The sequence below is a fragment of the Hakea prostrata genome, chromosome 4 (genome assembly GCF_041222555.1).
Source record: "Hakea prostrata isolate BN-2017 chromosome 4, UWA_Hpros_2, whole genome shotgun sequence".
Lineage (NCBI taxonomy): Eukaryota > Viridiplantae > Streptophyta > Magnoliopsida > Proteales > Proteaceae > Hakea > Hakea prostrata.
Window position 1 is genome coordinate 39,396,641 of NC_142603.1, and position 16,369 is coordinate 39,413,009.

A 16,369-nucleotide genomic window follows, 5' to 3' on the forward strand; every position below is an offset into this window, starting at 1 on the left:
TTATTGTGTGTTTGTGGTGGTTTGATTGTTGAATGCTTAATCCATTAGTGTTGTATTTGTTACTTTAATTTACACTAGCATATTGTTTAACCTTCCATCAAAGTGGTATCAGAACTTGGTTGATAGTTGTGTAAATTAAAATGGAAAGTACATCAAGTACTATGATTAAGCTTAATGAATCAAATTGGTTGATTTGGAAGCCTAGCTATGATGGAAATCTCTTATTTTGTAGAGATTTATATGAACATGTTGAAGGTGATATTAATCGATCATCAAAGATGTATGAAGCTGAATGGACCAAATTAAATAGGAAAACTATTGGCACGATTTGACAATGGTTGGACATTAGTATGTTTTTCATCATGTTTCAAATGAGACATCGGTGGAAGAACTTTGGAAAAAGTTGGCGGTCTCTATGAGAGGAAAACAACTGGCAATAAAGCTTTTCTGATGAGAAAGCTTGTTAATATGAAGTTGAAGGAAAATACTTCAATTATTGAGCACTTGAATGAATATCAAAGCATAGTGAATCAGTTGAGCACAATGATGTTGAAGCTTGAAGATGAATTGCAAGCTTTATTATTATTGAGTTCCTTACCAGATTCTTGGGAGACTTTGGTTGTGTCAGTTAGCAATTATGCTCAAAGGATAAACTATCAATGAACATGGTTAGTAGTGCATTATTGAATGAAGAGACAAGAAGAAAATCCATGGGTTCAAATGATGCACAAGCACTTGTCACAGAGAACATGGGGAGGAGCAAAGACAAGTTCAAGAAAGGTCGTGATAAAAGCTAAGAGTCGTGGTAAATCAAAAGATAGATAAAAATCTAGATAAAAATTCAAGTGTTACCATTGTGGCAAAAAAGGCATATGAAAAAAAATTGTAGAATTTGGAAAAGAGAGCAGTCAGAAGAAAGATGATAATAATAACCGCCTCTATAGCATTTGATGATGCTTTAGTTCTTCTTCCTATTGTTGAGGATCAATGTTTACATGTGTCAAATCACTAGGTTGAGTGGATTATTAACACAGAAGCTTCTTATCATGCTACTCCTATTAGGGAGTCCTTCATTAAATACAAAGCAGGAGACTTTTGGAACTATGAAGATGGGGAACACTAGTGCCTACAATATTGTGGGTATTAGTGATGTTTGTATAGTGACAAACATGGGCTACACATTCACTTTGGAAGATGTACGGCATGTTCCTGATTTGCGTCTCAATTTGATCTCAGGGATTGCCTTGGATAGAAAAGGATTTGAGAGTACCTTCAGTAATGAAAGGTGGAAGCTCACCAAGAAATCATTGGTGATTGCTAAAGGAGATGTTTGTTGCTCTTTTTGTACAAGACAATAGTGAAAATATGTGAAGATGGATTGAATGAAGCAGAGGATGATTCCTTACCTGATCTATGGCATAGGAGACTGGGTCATGATGAACACATTTATGTGTGAAATCTTATGGCATAAAGCATGCATTTTACACACTTAGAGTGGAGTTACCTTGGGTTTTATGTTGTTTTTGCAGATTTTAGGACTTTTCAATATTTAAGCAAATATTTGAAGTTTTGGGTATGAATCATGCAAATTTTACTCGTCAAGAAGTCCATTCAAATTCTCAAATACGAAAAATGGATCTGATCTGGAGCATGATGGGCTAGAGATGTGATTATGGGCAACTCCGAAATATTTAAGAGATAAAGAAGGTAAATTTGATCTACGGCTGAGATTATAATTTATCAATCAAATCTACAGAGATATTATTGAGAGCATCCAAATGGAGAAAAGAGTCCTTGCATACCTCAATATCTTATTTCCTATTTGTGAAAGCAAAAGAGAAAAAAAGAATTATATTCAAATAAGGAAGAAGGAAAAAATCCCGTTTTTGAATGTCTATGTTCAATTTTGATCAAGCCCTTTATCGAATGGTCATCCGGTGTCCGATCGAGCTGATATTTGGAGGAGAGCTTCACGACTTCTTGATCATCAAATCCAACGGTGGAATTGTGCATTTGATATCTCTAAGTTAGTACGATTAGTACACCAAAACCCTAATTGGTTGAGTCAGATAGAAACCCTGAGTTTGATTCAAATTCTGTCAAGATTCATATCCCATGTAAACTCTATAAAAGGAGAGGAGAGCATACTCCATCAAGGGAGAAGGTATTTTAGAGCTTGGTAGAAGCATTCTTTCTTCTCTCTTCAGTTTATTTAGGTTTTCTCTAGTTTTCTTTGCTTGCATTTGTGAGATTTAAATTTCTTGATTGAATTTTTAGGTTTAATTTTTCTATGTAATGCAATTCAAGTTCAAGTTTCAATTCAAGTTTTAAGTTTTAGGATTTGTTTTTCTCTGGGTCTAGCAATTGCAGATCTAGATCTGGTTGTTAGGGTTGGTTGAGATTCGAATCGTTTGTTCAATTCGCAAGTAAGTAATCTTCTTTAATAATCTTCTCTCCTCCCTCCATTCCTGCTTCTATCTACCCCTCCATATTCTTAATTTAGGATTTAATTTCAGTATTTATTTATTGTTCTCCCTTCCCTTGGGTCCTTGATCAAAGATGCCTATAGTCATGCCTCTTTTTGGTTAAAGTTTCCCTTTCCTTTTATTACTCTATTATTTACTTTCTGCAATTTACTTTCAGCATTTATTTATTTTTCTCCCTTCCCCGGGTCCTTGATTAGAGATGCCTATAGTCTTGCCTCTCTTTGGTTAATGTTTCCCTTTCCTTTTATTGCTTTAATTATTTCTTTTCTGCAATTTCTTTTTCTCTAATATCATTTCCCCCGATCGGTGGACTATAAGCTACGGCAAATGGTCCACGGTCAAAGTCATTATAATTATACTCCCCTTCCCTAGATCCAGAACTGACACTCGGATCACTTCCCTTTTATTTTATTTATTTATTATTCGCATTTTTTCTGCCTTTATTAATTATGCATTGATTATGCTTGCTTTAATTTTCATTTCAATTCGATCGCATTAGATGTATACATTAGGACCGTTCATTTAGTTTAATCAAGTAATTAACAAATTTTAATCATTGCACTCTCGCATTATCATTAAGAAGTTAATTCTAAAGTGGCATATCTCCTTGAGATCGACCTGTTAGCTACACGATACCGTGCGCTTACGGTTACTTTTAATTTCACAAACAGGTCACATGAGTGACAAGGGGCTATAGGTTCTAGCAAAGAAGTCATTGATTCTTCTTGCCAAATGTATGCTTTTTAAATCCTTGTGGCTATTGTTTATTTGGTAAACAACATAGAGTTTCATTTCAAAAGCATCATGGTAGGAAGTCAAATTTATTAGAATTGATACATTCTGATATTTGTGGTCCATTTGAGGTTCCATTATTAGGAGGTAATAATATTTTATTACTTTCATTGATGATGCATCACGAAAGGTGTGGTTGTTTTTGTTGAAATCCAAAGTCCATGCACTCCATTATTTTCGGCAGTTCCATGTTATGGCCAAAAGATAAACATGAAAGTTTTTGAAATGTTTCTGCACTGATAATGGATGAGAGTACACATCAAAAGAGTTCAAGAGCTATTGTTCAAGGTATGGCATCAGACATGAGAAAATAGTTCCTAGAACCCCTCAACACAATGGGGTAGCAAAGAGATACAATCGGACCATTGTTAAGAAAGTGAGATGTATGTCGAAGATGGCTATGTTGCCAAAACCATTTTGGGGAGAAGCAACTAACATTGCTTGTTCTCTAATGAATAGGTCTCCATCAACTTCCTTTAAAGTCCGATATTCCAAAAAGGGTGTGGAGAGGGAATGATGCCTCCTATTCTCATATGAATGTGTTTGATTGCAAGGCATTTGCACATATACCAAAGTAGCAAATGTCAAAGCTTGATGACAAGGCGGTTCCTTGCATATTCTTGGGATATGGAAATGAGATCTAGAAAATAAGAAAACTCTTAGAAGTAGAGATGTAATATTTCATGACGCTGAAAATAATTACACACTTTGATAAGTCTGAGAAGCCTACTCATATTGAGAATGTTATGTTTAATCCCACATCCATTCCAGGAGGAGAACCTACTCATGAAGAACAGTTGACCTTAATGATCCAGAGATTATGACAGATGACTCTATGGATCATGAGAATATTGAGCAGGGGAGAGCAACCCCTACAATAAGAGGTTGTAGAATCTCAAGTGAGGTGGTCCACAAGAGAGCGTAGACCAACACAAAAGTACCACAATTATGAGTATATTCTTCTTACTGATGAGAGGGAGCCCGAAAGCTTTCAGAAAGCAGTGAACCACAGTGATAAAATTAGTTAGATGAAAGCTATGCAAGAAGAAATGAGTTCCTTGCATAAGAACCATACTTATGAGTTGGTAAAACTTTCTAAAGGTAGAAAAACATTGAAGAACAAATGGGTATACAAGATAAAGAAAGATGCATCTGAGAAGTTAGTGAAGCACAAGGCTCGTTTGGTGGTGAAAGGGTTCGGACAAAAGAAGGGCATTGACTTTGATGAGATCTTCTCTCCAGTTGTAAAATTGACATCCATTCGAGTCATTTTGGGTTTAGCAACTAGTATGGATCTTGAGCTTGAGCAGTTAGATGTGAAAATTACATTTATTCATGGTGACTTAAATGAAGAAATTTATATGATGCAACCAGAAGGGTTTGAAGTCAAAGGGAATGAACACTTGATATGCAAGTTAAAGAAAAGTCTTATGGATTAAAACAAGCACCAAGGCAGTGGTACAAGAAGTTTGACTCACTTATGGTGGCTATTGGTTATAAGAGGACTCGAGCAGATCATTGTGTATACTTCATAAAATTTCCAGATGGTAAGTTCATTGTTATTCTTCTTTATGTTGATGACATGTTGATCATTGGGCAAGATGCAGATATGATTAAGAAGTTGAAAGAATAGTTGTTCAAGTCCTTTAAAATAAAGGACTTAGGGCCAACCAGATAAATATTGGGCATGCAGATTGTTCGTGACAGGAAGGCTAGGAAGCTATGGTTGTCATAAGAGAAATATGTTGAATGGGTGATTACAAGGTTCAACATGCAGGAAAAAGAACCACCAAACAATAAGTTGGTGACTAAGAACCTGAAAAGCACTCCTCTTACCAGTCACTTTAAACTAAGTAAACAGTCATGTTCATCTACCAGTCAAGAGAGAGAAGCAATGCCAAGTATTCCTTACTCTTCTGCAGTTGGTAGTCTTATGTATGCCATGGTCTACACTAGACCAGATATTGCACATAGAGTTAGTGTTGTGAGCAGGTTTCTTGATAATTCAGGGAGAGATAATTGGGAAGTTGTGAAATGGATCTTCAGATATTTGAGAGGAAGTTCCAAATTGTATCTATGTTTTGGAGCTTCAGATCCAGTCTTGGAAGGGTAAACTGATTCTGACATGGCGGGTGGCCTTGATTGTAGAAAGTCAACTTCTAGGTATTTGTTTACTTTTGCAGGGGGAGCTGTCTCTTGGGAATCCAAATTACAGAAATGTGTGGCTTTGTCTACAACTAAGGCTGAATACATTGGCGCTGCAGAAGCAGGGAAAGAAAAGTTGTGGTTGAAAAGATTTCTCCAAGAATTGGGTTTAAAGCAAGACAAATATGTGGTATACTGTGACAGTTAAAGGGCTATAGACTTGAGCAAGAACTTTACATATCACTTTCACACAAAGCACATTGATGTAAGATATCCTTGGTTGTGTGATGTGGTGGAAGATGAGTTGTTGAAGATTGTGAAAATTCACACTGATAAGAATGCCTTTGATATGTTAATAAAGATTGTTACTCGAGAGAAGTTTGAGGTGTGTAAGGAGCTTGTGCACATGGATTTCAAGTAAGGAGTCAAGTTGTGGTTTCCTCCCTCATGGGCATGGAGGGGGAGATTTGTTGGGTCCGGCCCATTTAAACATGTGGGGCCCAGGATGTTTTAAGTGAATCAAAGCAAATAGGGTTTTTTCTTTTTGAAAAACCCATTGCTGCCTCAACGAAGCAGCCCAAAAAACTGAAACAGAAAAGAGAAAGAAAAAGTCACAGAAAGAGGAGAAAGAGAGTAGAGGCGTGAGGTAGAAGAAGAGTGGGTTTTCTGATATTTCTCCAGCGAATCCAACAATGATACATTGCCGAAATAAAGTGAGATTTGAAGGGAATGGTCGTGGCACCTAACTCTTCATATCCAACGGTCAGAATATCATTCTACCATAGTTCTCGAGAAGCCTCTCTGGTGACTTCTCTCCATTCTCTCTAATTTCCATTTCTTTGATGATGTGGTTGTGACTTTGTGTTCCTCTAGTGTTATCTAACGATGAAATATTGATTGTATGCCCATTATTAGTGATAGTAGAAGTTTGGGTGAACTCCGATAATGGTCCCGTGGTTTTTTTCCCTTGCGGGTTTTTTCACGTTAAAATTTTGGGATAATTACTATTGTCCCATTGTACTCTGATTTTATTACTACTTTATCCCCTCTACTTTTTAAAATTGCTAATCCAACCTTTAACTTTGTCTAAAATTACTAATGCCCCCTTCCATTAAGCTCAGTTAATTTACTAATGATGTGGCATCTATATATTTTTTAAAAAACCCAAAAATAACCCTATAATTATTTCTTTACTTATTTACTCTTTTGCAAGTTATAATACTATCCTTAATTAACTATGGAGAAAAATTAACTTTAAATTAATTTTTCTTTTCTAAAAAGAAACTACCGAATAAAGAAAAGACTTGATTTTTCTTCTCTAAAAAGAATTTGCCGAATAGAGGAAATATGTGATTAAATAAAACTTAAAATATAAACTAAAATATTAGGAAATATCAAATGTAATTCAAAGTTGAAATTTGAAAATCTCTTAATATATGCTAACCATTGTACAAAGTGTGTGGTCCCACCAAAGCCAAATTTATTGTAAAATATAAGATTTTAAGGATATAATTGATATTTAATATAGTTTCTAAAAATGAGGGTAATGTCATATTTTTTAAATTCTTAATTTTAATGAAGGACAAAATAGACCTTACATATTTGATGTTAACAACCACTTAACATAGTTAGAAGTGAGGGGGGCAACAGTAATTTCATAAAGAAAGAGGTTTTATTAGTAATAAAACCAAAGTACAATGGGGCAATAGTAATTATCCCTAAAATTTTTTGTGGTGGTTTGTTTGTTGAATGCTTGATCCATTAGTGCTGTGTTTGTTACTTTAATTTACATTAGCATATTGTTTAACCTCCCATCAAAGAATATTGCCTCCTGGTTTTCATGATTAAATAAATCCCTTATAATCTGCTGATTCCAAGTGTGATCCATGGGGTTAATCAACTCTGAGACCAGGACCATATTATAATTAGAGGGCTTCTCTTGAGTAAGTCTAAAACCTGGTAGCAACAATAGCCATGCATCTTCCCAGATCTTACTTACTTTTTTGTTAATCTGTGATGCATCCCTAGAGGTAATTTAAAATGGGTTGCAGCAAAATTTGTTGTTGGCAATGAAACAACTTTAATGAGAGTTACTCTCCCAACATGGGAGAGAGAATTTTGAGATCAACACATCATTTTTGCCGAACACAGATGCCTGATTGCTTGGCATCTTTGCCCACCATTCACAAGGATAGTGTATGTCACAAAAGTCACACTGCATGGTCAGATTCACAAATCTACTAAGGGGACCCATCTTGCCCATCAATCTACTAAGATACGACCACTCCACCCTATTGTACACATGCCTCATATAAAGTTTTAGTGCCAAAACACCTGTCTTTTGCTTCTTTCTTCATTTGATCCAATGGGAAGCCTCGTGCGCAGTGAATATATTATCTGAGATTAAACGGTTTGGCACAAAAGCTGATTGGGTTGGCAAGATCAACTTTGGCAAAAAAGAAGCTCTAGTCTGTGAGGAATAAGTTTTGTAATCACCTTTGCTGCTATGGCGGATGATGCTACCATGGAAGAAAGCAATGTTATAATCTCCATGGTTCAACCATTCAACCTTAGATTTATCAACTCATAATCTCACACGCCAAGCATTTTGTAAGTCCTTAATTTTCTTTTCTTCTTCACACAAACCAAGGGATTCTAGTTGGCCTTGAAGTGTTCGGAGATGTTGTTCAGGAGTCTGTACTTTTTGTTGTGTAAATCCAATTACTGCTACATTCCAAACTTTTGGTTCCTCCAAACAAAGAGAAAGTTTATTGAGTAAAGGATTAGGAGTGTTACTAGGGGTACTACGCCAAGAATCCTCAACAACCCTTTTGCAATTTGGGTGCCAGAGATATAATAAGTGAAAAGGGAATGGTTGAATACCCCTCCTGGTTCTTTTGTTTGTGTCCAACAAAATTGTATTGTGATTTGAACCCATAGCCGCAAAAATCATAACTGTTACTTGTGGAAAATGTTGCCTTCATTCCAAATTTGCTAATGCTTAGTCTATCCTGATCCTGACATTGTCACCTGCTCGCCTACTATTCAAGGTGTGATATATCGCCTGGTTCGCCGGGTTCGCTACCAGCGAACCGGAGTGATATGGCAAAATATCGTTCAGATTTCAGCAATATTTCGCCCCCCCTAGTTCGGTAAGTTTCGTCCCCAATTTTAGGGATATTTTTGGACATTTTGAGCCCGTAGTTGATGCCTACCCTAATTTGATGTCAATATGTGATAAATTTGAATTATTTCCTATAAATTCTTCCACTTAAATTCTACTGCCTAGCCACATTTAACATGTTACCTTTTGAGGCCTAAATCATTCGGACATAAGTGGAATGATTACCCGTTCACTCTGAAGATTCTATTATAAAATCCCTTCATAATTTAAATTGTTTCTATAAATTATTTCATGTATATACTCTTCTCTAACCACATTTGGCATGTTGACTTTTGAGGCCTAAATCATTAGAATATAATTGGTAAGATTGCTCATTAATCTTGAAGATTTTGCTATAAAATGTCTTCCTAATTAATTTGAATTATTTCCATAAATTATTCTATGTAGATTCTCCTCCTAATTACATTTAGCACATTACATTTTGAGTCTTGAATCATTGGGATAGAATTGGTAAGATTGTCCATTGATTCTAAAGATTTTGTTGTAGAATCGCGAGAGAAATTGCCTAAAATTTGCAAGAAATAGCATAAAAATCGCAAAAAAAAAGTAAAAATATTGATTTATTCGAATTTTCCGATATATCATGAGAAATGGCGAGAAATTGGCGATATCTCGCTGATTTGAGTTTCGCCCTGAATCTAAACCATTGAATTTTGGTGATATATCGCCAAAATTCGGCCATTTTTCCTTCCTTGCTACTATTAGACCATGTATAAACCATCGTGTTGGGGTGTGGGCTTAACTAACATTGGTCCTTTATCTGGGCCCATATTCATTCAAGATATTTAGTTAGGGGTATTACTGACCTTTACCATTGTGAGAGTGATTAAAGATTATGATTTTATATTATAAATAGTTTATTGGGTCCTCGTAGCCGTCATGTGCAATATTTGGGTTTGAGGTTGTGTTCACACACTCTTAAACGAAGGATTCCAAAGAGTGAAAGACTTTTCCTTTCTCCCGATTTCTTTGAGATGGTGGGGATGAGTTATCGGGTAGTCATGCTCGTCCGTCCTTTTGCTTGGATGGTCAACCACCCCTATTACCATCAAGATTAATAGGATCAACATGCTGGTTGGCCCTCGGCCCTGCCACTTGTTGACGAATACTTGATCTAATCAGTTTGCTTAGATCTAGGATTTGTTTGTGCAATTCATTAAATTGACCAACTGTTACGAATTGATCATAGATGTCTACTGGGACATCTTGATGAGGAACTTTTTCAATTCCCAAAGGAGTATCTCTCTTGTTGATTTCTTGTTCACCTTAATCGTCTCCCACTATTTTCCCTGATCTGGTTTGCATGATGAATTTTTGATCAGGTTTCCATAGACAGCGCTAATTGATGATATGAAATCCTATTCGACTGTCCAAGCTCGGTTCCTACAAAAATGTGCTCGACCTTATTGGTCAAGGTATGCCTCCGATGAGCAAGTCAGTCATGAATCAGATAACAATGGGCTAGAAGCTCAACTACTTTTAGAATCCAAAGTAATTGCTTTTACCAGAAAAGCTTACCTTCCTTTGCACGCTTGTGAAGTTTATATAGCTAAGTTGGTAGAGTTCGATCAAAAGTCAAGTTGTAGATAGAGTGGGGAACCCGTCTAAAGATAAGAGTATTTCACCTCACTACAAAGTTTATCCCGAACATCCTAGTGGTTGAAGTGCCATAGATAATTAATAGCTTGATTACTTAACCTTTACATTTTCCAAGTGGTCGAACCGGCTGTTTGGTTAGTTCAATGAACCAAGTCGAATAAGTTTTCTTAAACCGGTCTGACTAGGGGCGGACCTACAGAGGGGCTGAGGGGGCCATCCCCCCCCCCCGGATTTTTAGAAAATAGTACTAACGATAACATCCTTATTTTCTATTTTATATAAATCCGTTCCTCACAGGAAAGCATTGCCCCCCCCTGGATACGGGGTATGTATTCGATTTTTAGAAGATAGTACTAATTCCTTTATTTTTTCTATTTTTATATAAATTTTTTCCCGGTTTTTCTCTTCCTACATGTGAAATGTCATTGTTTGCCCCCCCCCCCCATATTGAGAATAATTTTCAAAGGTAAAATAATGGATATAAACGTCATCCCTAAATAAAAACTAACTCCTCAATCCCTAAATATTCTCTCCTCTCTTCTCTCTCATATTTTCTTCCTATATATTCTCTTCTCTTTCTATAAACGTGGGTTAAGGAAAATTTTGAAAAAAAAATCTTATTAGGTATTCAAAATTTCATTTCTAATTAAAAACTAACTCATCGATTTCTATTTATTCTCTCCTCTCTTCTCTCTCATCTTTTCTTCCTATTTATTCTCTTATCTTTCTATAAATGTGGGTTAAGGAAATTTTTGAAAAAAAACAAAATCTTATTTAAGTATTAATTCATTTCAAATAAAAAACTAACTCCTTTCTTCCTATTTATTTTCTTCCCTTTCTATAAGCGTGGATTAAGAAAATTTGGAAAAAAATATACTCCACAATTAGGTACTCTTTCTCTTTCTCAATTTATTTATCTTTTTCTCCATTTTTTTTTGTTATTCTTTTTATTTGATTTTATATTCTATGTTTCTTTATTTCTTCTGCAATTTTTGTTATTTGATTTTGTATTGTGATTTGTGAATAAAAGATATCTATAGTTAGTAAGGTAACTACCATTGGTTTGCATCTCTTAAAAAAAAAAATTTGGTTTACATCTCCTGCCAAAGAAAATTTTGGCTTGCATCTAACCTTTTAGGGTCGAAGTCATGTGTATATATATACCAATATAAGTGCGTGGGTGACATAGCACGCAGGTATGCGAGAGCCACACACAGACGGGAGTGAACAAATCATTTAGCCTCCTCACCACTAAGCTTTGAATACGTGAATTTTTTTTTTACCACATGTGCGTGTGTGAATGCTAAGCACTGGTCTTTCGGTGATTAACATAACTAGATTCTGCCTGAAAGACGTGAGGGTCAAGTGACCTAAGACGCCGTGGTAAGACACATAAAACTTTTAATCTTTTTCAACAATTTTAAACGGCTATTACTCTGAATCCTTCGGTGCACCATCACATGCCTAGCTTTTATATTTCAGAATTCTATCAGAGCCAATGCCTAGCCACAACCAATTGCCCTAACGCACAAAGCAAGTGGGACTTATGATGGAATTTAGGACTAGCACACCAGATCTTAATAGTTTTCCAAAATTAAACTGGTCTTACAGGAGGAATTTATGCTAGATTCGTCCTTGTAACAGTAATTAAAACTTTGTTTTAAAGATTAGAAAAATGAAAACCAACTATCTATAAGAATTTGAATTTATAGATGAAATGCATACCACCTGTCACCAAATATAGCGGCAGAGCTGACCATTTTTTGGTTATGTGGTCTAATGAGATGCATGAAAAATTATCGAAGGGCCTAGGAGATGAAAGAAGCACGACTGTAGGCTATTCATCCCAAATCCAAATTCTTGTAGATAGTTGGTTTTCATTTTTCTAATCTTTAAAACAAAGTTTTAAAATTATCTACACCGGCATAAATTCCTCCTGTAAGACCAGTTTAATTTTGGAAAACTATTAAGATCAGTGTGCTAGTCCTAAATTCCATCATATATATATAAAAAAAAAAAAAAAAAAAAAAAAAAAATCTATATATATATATATATATATATATATATATATATATATATATTGTATTGTTGTTTTAATTTACCTATAGTTTGTGGGGAAAAATATCATTATCAATAATTTGTTTTGTTTTGTTTTTTTGGTTTTTTTTTTTTATTATTATTTTTAATTTTTTATTTAATATGTGTGGACTCCACAAAATATATGTGGGCTATTCTCTATAATTTAGAGGTGCGATCCTCAATAGGATAAGGGCCCACACAATATGTGTGGCAAAAAAAACATTAGTGCTTCCCCAATGAGAAGGTTATCTGGCTTTCATTCTTCGCCCCCCTCCCAATATTGAATCATGGGTCACCACTGTATTCGTTCCAATCATTAACAATTTAGGAACTAGATTTCTTGTTCGTTTGATCCATTGTTTTGACTAAAGAAATATAATAAACTTCACATTTTTGAATGAATAATAATTTTTTGCGTAGACTTAAGGGTGTTATCTAATCAGGGGCGGAACCAAGGATTCAATAGGGGGCGAATAATGGAAGTCCAGATTAGGGAAGCACCAATGTTTTTTCGCTATACATATTGTGTGGGTCCCATTAGGATGATTATTTTATTATATTAAGGAATACACTTATATATATTTTGTGGGGCCCACATATATTTGACAAAAATAGGTAAATTATTGGTAATGGTATTTTTTTTTTTCAACAAGATATAGGTAAATTAAAGCACAGTTAAAAAAAAATACACATGACTTCAATCCTAAAAAGTCAACTGCAAACAATTTTTTTTTTTTTTTTTTTTTGGCCGAGGTCATCCGCCGCGCCACGTACCCTCGGAGGTGAGCTTTTAAATTAATGCCGTGGGGCAACCCAGACCTCCCTAGGAAGTTGGGTCGAACCCTTAACATACCACCTTTGGCCAAACAAAATTTTTTTTTTTAAAGAAAGAGATGCAAACCAATGGTAGTTACTTACCTTACTAACTAAGATATTTTATTTATAATATAAAATCAAATAACAAAAATTGCACAAGAAATAAAGAATATAAAATCAAATAAAAAATAACAAAAAAAACTGAGTAAAAGAGAAAAAAATAAAAATAAATTGAAAAAGAGAAAGAAAACCTAATTGTAGAGAAGATTTGTTAGTATTGATTCCCAAAATAGACAAACCCACCTTTGTTAGTATTGATTCCCAAAATAGACAAACTTGAGAAGATTACACAATTCCGGCCTATATCTCTCTGTAATGTCAGCCTCAAAATTCTGATTAAGTTGATAACTAACAGATTGAAGGAGTTTATGCCTAGCCTTGTTGCACCCAATCAAGTCAGTTTTGTTCCTGGAAGGAATATTCAGGATAATATCATTGTTGCACAAGAACTTTTTCACTCCATGAAGCGAAAAGGAGGAAAAATCCATCAGATGGCTATTAAAATCGACTTGGAAAAGGCATATGATCGAATCCGGTGGGAATTTATTCTGATTCACTCTTGAAAGCAGGATTACCATCCAAACTGGTTGATGTGATTATGATGTGTATTATAAGTCCTACCTTTAGAATTCTCTGGAATGGGGAAGGTACAAAAGAATTTAAACCTTCAAGAGGAATTCGCCAAGGGGACCCTTTGTCACCCTATTTATTTGTCCTTAGCATGGAGAGATTGACCACGATCCAAGATGCATTGGGTAGGGAAGTGGATCCGGTCGATTCGTAAAGGGGGATGGGAATCTCCCATCTATATTCTGATGATGTAGTTCTTTTGTAGAAGCTTCCTAGAGCAAATTACCATTGTGAAGGAATGCTTGGATAAATTTTGCAATGCATCGCGAAGCAAAGTGAGCATAGAGAAAACCCGTATTTCTTCTCCAAAAATGTAGAGAGCCGAGAGCAAAGGAGATTGCACAAAGAAGCGGCTTTACCAGACGGATGATTTGGGCGGATATCAGGGGTACCTATTCACTATAAAAGAGACAAGAAAGGTAGTTACTAATACATTATTAACAAGGTATCAAATCGGCTCTCCAAGCCCGCTTCCCTAGGACGAATCTGGTAAAATCAGTGTAATGACTATACCTTACACTCGATGCGACGACTTGATTCCAAAAGGGGTCCTTGGTGAAGTTGAAAAACTAACTCGAGCCTTTATATGGGGCGAGTCAAATCGAAAAAGAGCACATCTTGTGAGTGGAATGAGATATGTAGACCGAAGGTGGAAGGCGGTTTAGGCTTTAGGAAGCTTCGGGTGATGAATGAAGCCTTTATCATGAAACTCGCTTGGGGGTTAAAAAGCAAAACTCACTTTGGTCAGCAGTTCTTCAAGATAAATATGGATCAAAAAGGCGAAACATCCCTTTAAAGCAACCTCTCCCGATTCTCCATTGTGGCGAGCTATCTACGAGTTGAAAATAGAATGAAAGAGCTTTGCAAAATAAAAATTGGAGATGGAAGGAACACTTGTTTACGGACCCGAGTTAGATATAGAAGGTAATTTGGAAGACCATGTGATCTCCCATGGCGGTGGGAAGTCGTTAACCAATACTTGGAAAATAATGGCATGGAATGGACAACAAAAATTGAGGGATACCTCCCTACATAAATCTGCACCAAACTGAAGGATATCCCACTTCCCTCTAGTAACAATGGATCTGATGTGATGTCTTGGATCCCATCCACCGAAGGTATTTTTCGATACACTCGCATATGAGACATTGATAAAGAACCAACCAGCTGTAGATATGGGAATATTCGATGAAAAATTTTGGAATACTTCTTGGAAACTTCATCTTCCAAACCGATTTTGCAGTTTCTTTTGGCTAGTTGTAAAGAATAGGTTGATGACTAATGCTAGAAAGCGCCACTTGCATCTTCAAGATAATGATAAATGCAATCTTTGCATGACAGAGGTGGAAGATGTATTACATGTATTTAGGGATTGTTGCTTTCAAGAAGCATTTGGAAATGTATGGTTAAACCACGAAATCAAATATGGTTTTTAGGTGCGAAAAGCAAGAATGGATCTATGCCAATATGGGTTTGCGCCAAATGGAGCAACGATGGCCCGAGCGATTTGTGTGTACCCTACAATCTTTGGGGATGGCGAAATCGAGATATCCATGAGCTAGATTTTCACCGGGGAATGGTATGCTCATTATCGAAAAATTTTATCGAGCCAATAAGGAAGCTTGGACAACATGCCGAAGCCCCGTTCTTGATCCAAGTAAAGAATTGGAAGTTTTAGGGTGGACATGCCCTAGAAGAGGATGGTTTAAGTGCAACACGGATGCGGAAAGTGAAGGAATGCTACGCCAATAGCGGGGTGATTCGGGATCAAGAAGGCCACGAGAGGAGGATTTGCTACAAGATTCTCATGCCATGTAATAGAGGCGCGCGCAATCAAAGAAGGGGTAAAGGTAGTGTTGGATATGGGAGCAGGCCACTCCAAATAGAATAACGAAGGCCAAAGGAACGAAGTAACGAGAAGGATCGATGGGAAGATTTGTCGAAATTGAAGCAAGGAGGCCATGTTAGATTTAGTCATGTGAAGCGCAAAATAATAAGGCGCGATTGGTGTCTAAGAGGCGGCTAATTGGAAGAGATGATCCGGTCTTTCAATGATCCCCGAGAAATGAAGACATCCTTAGAGAGGATTGTCTCAAGAGTTGTGCTCTAGTTTGATTTGTATTGTTTTTTGGGTCTTTTGACCCCGTTTTGTAACCAAAAAAAAAAAAAAAAGAGAGAAGATTTTTTTTCCAAAATTTTCCTTAATCCACGCTTATAGAATAAATAAAAAGAAATAAATGAAAGAGAATAATTAGAAAGAATAGAGGAGAGAGGAAAGATGAGATATGAGATAATAAATAGGGATTGAGGAGTTAGTTTCCATTAGAAATGACATTTTGAATATTTAATAATATATTTTTTTTGAAAAATTTCCCTTAACACACGTTTATAAAAGGAGAATAAATAAGAAGAAAAGATGTGAGAGAGAAGAAAAGAAGAAAATATGTGAGAGAGAAGAAAGAGGAGAATAAATAGGGATTGATGAGTTAGTTTGCATTAGAAATGACATTTTGAATATTTAATAATATAATTTTTCAAAAATTTCCCCTAATCCACGCTTATAGAAGGAAAATAAATA